The sequence below is a fragment of the Eleginops maclovinus genome, chromosome 2 (genome assembly GCF_036324505.1).
Source record: "Eleginops maclovinus isolate JMC-PN-2008 ecotype Puerto Natales chromosome 2, JC_Emac_rtc_rv5, whole genome shotgun sequence".
Lineage (NCBI taxonomy): Eukaryota > Metazoa > Chordata > Actinopteri > Perciformes > Eleginopidae > Eleginops > Eleginops maclovinus.
In genome coordinates this window covers 13,213,611-13,221,287 of record NC_086350.1, presented here as the reverse complement: position 1 = coordinate 13,221,287, position 7,677 = coordinate 13,213,611, and the positions used below count along the sequence as shown (strand labels likewise).

Below are 7,677 nucleotides of genomic sequence, written 5' to 3'. Positions count from 1 at the left end.
CTTTGTCAACCTAAATTCAAAGATTCATTAACAAAGGTCATCTCCATGACAGCAAATGCCTAATAGATGGCCAAGTCACCATGATGATAAAGCAGGCTGGATAAAGAAGCCTTTGTATGAAGACAGAATGTGTTATTATTTTACAATTTCACAAAAGGTTTGTACAGTTACTTTTGGAGCACGTGTTAAACGGGATGCTTTACCCAGAGAACAAATTGTAGGATGTAAACCTTCTAGGTAAAATAAATAAAAGAGAGCACTTTTAAAATGGCACTCAATGTATGAACTGAGTCAGGATATTTTATTCAAGGGTCCAATTACTAGCTAACTAATACCCCTACTTCTGTACATTGGGATGATATGATCAAGGCGGACACTGCCCCTAAGGAGCCGGGGCTGCAGCAACCCTGAAAACCAATAATGGTCAGAGGTCATAAAAGGGGACACAAAGATCCAAGTCCTATCCTATTGTGTGACATGTTTCCTTCGCCTGCTCGCCCCAAAGGCTTAGTGTCAGTGTTAACACTTCAAACACTCAATATCTTCACAAAACACAAAGGACACAACTGCTTGCCATCCACATCATTTCTTCCAGGAACAGAGATATGGATCCTTTCAAAAGGTCACTGCCAGCTGAAGTTTCAATGATTAAGCAAAGCTTTGTTGTTTGACTTTTTTCTGTAGCAAAATCTACTTTAAGGTGCAAATTGAGTTGTGTCCAATATTATAAAATAAAATTGAACCACGTTTTATATGTCAACTTAAAATTGTAATGGATGGCCATTTTTGTTGGATAACAATTGTATTATTTAAAGGTGGATACTCAAAAACAAATGTCAAAGAGGGAGGAATATTCAGTCAGATAAAATAAACCATATTCCCTGTCTTATTTACCATAATGAATAACTGCGTAACAGTGTTATGGTTGCTAGCCAAATAAAATAATTCTGCAACAATGGTTTAAACAGTAGCTAATAATGTATAAATATACAGTGGGCCGTTTGAGTGGGTGACTAACACACATATGTTCCTTACTATACGTTAATAGTCTCTTAGAAAAAGGGTGATCGCTTTCTCTGGAACTTTCGTTGTCATGTCACTGTTGAACCCATGAATGCTGTGCCTGCAAGCTATACTGCCATTGAAGCTACTTCAACAGCACGCTACTGAATCAGTCAAAAGACAGCATTGTTTCCAGAAAACTGAATCTGCTGTGTACTCTCTTACACATTTATGGAATCATGCACCAGAACACAGACAATGTCGTCGGCTAATCTCACAAGACCAGGATCCAATTTCAAGCAGGCACTGGTGATTCAAGAATCAATCTGGTTAGCTTCCTGTTTTTAGCCTGCTGCTGTTATACTCTGGGTGTAACTCAAAGGGATCTCCAGTTTCCCCGGATTGTGTTCCTGCTCCTAAGGTGGTGATAAAACACCTTATTTTATGGGTGGCTGATTACTCACTGTACCCTGGTGTGTGTGTGCTGATACCAATCTTAGCAAGCACAAAACTAGAGGACTCTCCATATTTACAGTATAGTCCAATTTTGCATTTCCTTCCCAGTTCCCATACAACCACACACATAAAAAATGAAGAAAAAATCGGAGGCAGATAAATATATAATTGTTTGATCAAGTGTGTTTTGCACAGTATGAGACCTTGCGATTGCTGCACCAAGTAGAATGCACTGCAGGCAGTCTCTTGAGGGAAGGTCTCATTTTCTGCCCCCTGTGGTGAAATATTCAGTCCGGCCTGAAATAATATGGGACTCGTTTCAAGGCTTAGCACTTTTCAAATATGCTGGCAATAATGGACAGGGCATCAAATGAAGCACAGCCTCTCCAAGCTAGGGGAGCAGAGGTTTTGAATCCACAGCCAGGGTTTCACATAACACCACAGACAGTTGAAGTGCTGTCTACATATAGAGTGCAGTGATTAGTTATTGGTGTGATGAGCCTGTGAATTTTTGCCAACATGGCTTCAGTCATACTGTCCAAGGTCCATTTGGTTTGAGAATATTTCATACAAATTCAAATACCAACATTATTTACAAAAAAATCCAAATCATATTCCATATTTCTCTGCTTTGCATATCATCAGGCAATCTGAATTTCATTCACTCTTTAAAAGAGAAGAGAGGAAAATCAAGGGTGCACCATAAATGCAAAGAGATGGAGTGCCAAAGAATGTTATAGAGGGGGCTTTGGTGAAAGGATTCAAGGATTTAACAATCCCACATCCTCTCAGCCTGTCCTTCATCTCTAATAATCAAGCTTGGCCACAGAATATCCCTCTGGATGGAAAAAAAACATGTTGCCTGTCCGCCTCTCACTCATCTTTAGACTGCCAGTCTTGGGTCTTCCTCTTGAAGTCTTCTGTCACATTTATGGCTTCAAACACTAAGCACAGCCTTTTTTAACTGACTGCCATGTCTTTAAAGCTAGATATCTTTTTTGTACTACATTAGCATGAGATGAAGGGCAGTGCGTCTGATGCAAAGGAAGCCCTGAGAAGGCTGGACCACAGACAGTATGAACTTGTTTGTTGCTTTACACCAAAGGCCACGGAAACAAGCTAACCGTTTTCAGCTCAGGTGAAGTATAATGTATAATGTATGTATGTAAGTCCATAGTATTCCTGCATATTCAAGTTGCTTTCCTAGGAAAAAAAGTAGTGTTTTTATATAATGTACATATGGTTCAAAAGTCAAGTTTAAATTGATTTTCCAGAAATGTTGCATGCATGCAGGTTAAATTCGCCATTTTCACAAACAATAAAATCCATGAATGAACATTTAGGAAAAGCTAGTGTCATCTCAGCATGCACAATTATTTGTAATTGATTATTATAATAATATAATACAAATAATATCTATCTATCTATCTATCTATCTATCTATCTATCTATCTATCTATCTATCTATCTATCTATCTATCTATCTATCTATCTATCTATCTATCTATCTATCTATCTATCTATCTATCTATCTATCTATCTATCTATCTATCTATCTATCTATCTATCTATCTATCTATCTATCTATCTATCTATCTATCTATCTATCTATCATGATATGCTCTATAAAATACATGGCTATTCTGTGAGCTCTTACAATTTACCGTTACACAAAATAATATAAAACCAGACCGAAAAATAAATGTATGAATATATTTGTTTTAAAGTTTTGCATTTGGAAACTTGATAAAAGTTTTTGTGTTTGTGCATGCCCGGATGATGCGGTGACTGAAAGCTCCAGCGGAAGGAGCTCCTGTAAAGCAGGAGCGGCCACTGAGCGGCGCCGCAGCCCGCAACATGCTCACAGAGCCGGCCGTGCCTCCTGCAACACGCTGCAGGCCAATCCGCTCACTCAATCCGTGTTGGGTTACAATGACAAGGGCCCTGTCTGAACCACGACTTTTAGAAAGATAATATTACAGGTAGGTGCAAGCCACGGACCGTGTCACTATCGATAGACAAATTAAGCATTGAAAAACAAGACCGTGACCCAGAAATTCTCGCTTCAATCGGGTCACCGTGCTCGTTTTCAGCACTGAGTGATAATGGCACCTCTCACTGTCCTTAGCATTTGAAGTCCCCTTACCGCAACCTGTAGCTTTTGGGGCAGTGGAAATTGTCCAGCTGGACGCCTTGTTTTTTCCCCTATTGGAGCCTTTGTATGTTTCCAGCCATGTACACCTGCCTGCTGATAGCTTTCAACGTTTTTTTTTAAAGCTAGTTGAAGGTCAGTTCTCCCCTCTAATGAGCCGCTGTGAGCATTTGGATCAGCAGAGCTATAACCCAGCATGTAGATAAATGTGTAGGCTACAGCCTTAATTCACTTGTAACTGTAATCTAAGTTAAATGAAAGTGTTGGATCAATTTAAAGCAACTACAAAGCACACATTTTCTGCAAATTGAATCACTTCATTTTGTTTATTGGTGGGTGTTTTACTTATCAGTCTCCCTAAACATGTTGGTTACAACCTACCAAAGTTGTATAATTGACAACATTAACACATCATTGTAATCCTCTTGTTAACTCTGCAGTATGCTGGAGGACTGTAATGATTTGATTCAAGTGAAAAGCTGCAGTAAAAGGAGGGTAAATGTCTTTATGTTGCACATGAGGGAAATAGCATGGAAAGTACACGTTAGCTTGTGGGGTGTTGAAAGAAATGCTAAGATGTAAGCAGAAAATGTCTCTGAAATAGGCCGAATAGAGAGTCTTTTGCTCCTACAGCGTTTTATTCAGGGTTCAACTGAGAAAGCCCAATGCAAAGTGGGCCTACAGCCAACTGGGATAGATTCTAGGGTGGAACCTAAACAGATGGGAAATAGTATAAAGGTGAATACAAGGTCAATCTGAGCTTCAGTGATAAAGCTGTGGGCACTGCTCATAGCAGTGTTTTAAAAGTTGACTTAAGAAAACAGATTGTGTGGTCAGAATAAACTCTTAAGACCATATTGGGCCTTTTTTTTTCTCCAAGACTCCTTTTGTTTAGATTGCCACAGGCGGAAGCAGCAGACACCAAATGGTCAAAAAATTGTTACCATTATGTTTGTCTGGAAATCAGCAGAATGGGGGAGTTGATTTCCAGCGGGTGGGTTTTCCTTTGTCCCCTTTTTTTTGTTCTAACCCAGATTTTCATGTTTAACAGGCCCGCTGCTGATCCATCTCCCAGTACACAATTGAGACAGAGGAGGTTAAAGCACTCTGAACGCATGGGACTATATTGCAGGTAATTAATATGTCAGCTCAATGATGAACTTCGTCAATACATCTATCACCACACTTACTTGTAACTGGAGTAGCTCGTGGGATGCTGCAGAGAGCGCACACAGAGTACATTTGTCCATTAGTAAACACTTCATAGTGTGTGTTGTGATTGGGGAGGTAGCGGGGCTCCTCTCTGTCCAGTTGCAGTCATTTTCTCCCGTCACCTCCTCATCGCTGTAAAAACACTTGCTGTGGTTTGGTAGATTAACAGAGAGCCCCCTAATGGAGTAATTACACCGAGCCAAACATCTATTTTTCACCTGTGCTCTGCCATTATTCTCTGTCCCCTATCCACTCCATTGGAAGTCACTTACTCTCCTTACAATGAGTTATCATTGACTGCCATTTAGACGTTCTGGAGCAATTTGTCTTACTGAGGCCATGCGCTGGCCTCATTGCAAAGAACAATCATTCTCCCTCCAATATATAAAACATTCATGGGGAAAAGGAAGAGAAAATGCCCCACAAACAGATAGTAGAGAGTGGCTAATAGATACTATAAAGGTGACAGACAAGGAAAATAATGTAGGAGATTACTCGAGTAGGAACAAGCCTGCACAACCAGTACAAAAGCTTCAGTGACTGCACCGCTGGAAAATAAATCTTTCACCAGACAAATGTGTTAAATGGGTAGTATCTCTGCTATGGTGGTGGTAATTGCTGTTGTTGCAAACAAACTGAATTCTCAATTTAAATTCTGAATCTTGATTTTGCCATTGCAATGTACTATACATTTTCTTCATTTTATTACCACATTAAGTAAATGTTTAGCCATTCTAGTGTAATATTTAGGTCAATTTTTTCCCCTCCTTTGGTTGGTTCTTCTTTGACCGTTGACTGGTTATTGATTGACTTGTCATGATTATCCAACCCTGTTTTTTCATGCTTTAGAAAATGAGTTCCTATGTAGTACTGTATGTAAGAGGAAACGCTTTTCATCTCCTGGTCTGTAGATCCCAGTCATTTTACCCAGTCAGTCTCAATTAGCACAAAACCAATAAGAAATACCATAGAGAATACAACATAAAGTTTCACGGATTATAATCGATGTGCAAGGTTAAATATTCCCCTTTTGTGAGTGCATAAACTGTTATTTTTAGCATGTACTACCTCTTTATTGAACATGGTTGTGGCTTGAACACAATATAGCTGCTGGTAAATAATTAAACTATGTATCTGTTTAATACACTGCTCTTCCCAAGACAAGCATTCATTTTAGACAGTGGTTTGACTGCTGTAGACAGTTCAGCAAACACCCAATTCAGTTTCCCCAGACAGGGTTAATCACGTTCGTTTTGTTAGATTACTCTCTCTCACTGCTTAACACAATGACAAACAACCATTATTCTTTTTCTTGCACTGATAATCGGGACAACTTAAACATTTCTTACTAGCACAAGTGAAACCATTAATCCTCAGTGATACTGCTGATAAGTGGTGACTTTGGAGTAATGGCCCTGTCACCTTAAAAAAAGAGAGAACATTTGAACAATTAAAACAAGATGCCCATTATATTTGGTGTGTCCCATCTCTTTGTGTCATCAGGACAGATCCGTCAGTGGTAATAGGCAAAAAAGATGGCATTGCTTTTTGTTAATAATGGATCCTGGGGAAGATGTCCTCCATACACAGAGGATCATTTAAAATACTATTAATTGTTGACTGATATTTTAGTAATGCTTATAAATATTAAGCCGAAGTTACCGCATCTAGAATTGCAAGTGTCAGTCAAATAATCAAGTTACATATTATACATCTGTTACTATTTTGATATTAGATTAAAGTCAATTAAAAGATGCCCAAAATCAGATGTTTTCACCTTCTAAAATGAAGTTAGCTAATAACAAAGAAATGATTTGATGACATCTGTTATGGGAAGTTGTGAATTTGAACTATTTTGTGCTGTTTCACAAAACTAATATTTGAAGAAAAGTTACACCCTTTGCCTTCCTTCCTGTTGAAAACAAACTTGATTGTATATTATTACGTTTTAGCCCTATGAAAGGACTTCTGCTAAATATAATTTTCTACAGTTAAAGATGCTTTATGGCTCTAAAGTCAAAGAGCCAGTGAACATGAACTGTTACTGTAGAGAAGCTATTAAAGGTGAGTGTTTTATTAAATAAAAACTCCAGCTGAAAGGCTTGACGTATCAGGACCATACCAAGTAGTAACACACTAATCCTATATGTGTTTTATAGATGAAGCAATAGATAGATTTTTATGCAGATTATGATGTTATTATCTTTCACAAAATAATTACACACTTAGGGAATAACAACGGTGCACTCTGCTTTCCTAAAAGTACCTTATATATATATATATATATATATATATATATATACATATACCGCTCTTGTATGTCCTATAGATGTATCTGCAGGCAGTCTATCTTTAATGTTTAATGTTGTGTGTGTTGTTGCTGTAAAACACCAGTACCACTGCATTACTTTACATAGACCAATTGAAATTCACTCGGTTAGATCATATTCACCATCAAATGTTCTGTTTGTCATTACGGCTGTCCCCAGCACTAATCAGCTGTTGATGTAGCTCCATAGAGGTCTTGCACTATAACTGACAGGAAGATGATAAACACCCATAATTGGGTTTTTGATTGATTATGATTTTTAATTATTTTCCAATTTTCATTTAATCTAGATGGCTGAAAATAATATATAAATGCAACACATATACTGTATATATAACATTGTCACATTGTTAGCCTTATCATCAATTTGGTAATAATTTGAAGACTGTAGAAATATTTCAAACTGGGATTTAATGGATTTAATATTGGAGTAAAAGGAAAACATGCCTACTTAATTGCTCAAGATGGAAAAATTTGTTACAGTTAAAATAATTGTTATTCCTGTTTGTTTCACCAAACATACTGA

General features: G+C 37.9%; 1 long non-coding RNA gene across 1 annotated transcript in view; it reads left to right on the top strand.

Annotated features, from left to right (window-relative positions):
- Nucleotides 1–3,295: 3,295 nt before the first annotated feature.
- The window catches only part of LOC134884135 (uncharacterized), a 64,433-nt gene continuing 60,051 nt past the window's right edge, over nt 3,296–7,677 (top strand). Inside the window, exons 1-2 of the long non-coding RNA XR_010168378.1 lie at nt 3,296–3,440; nt 4,662–4,742. This is a non-coding gene — a long non-coding RNA (uncharacterized LOC134884135). The remainder of the gene's footprint in view (nt 3,441–4,661; nt 4,743–7,677) is intronic.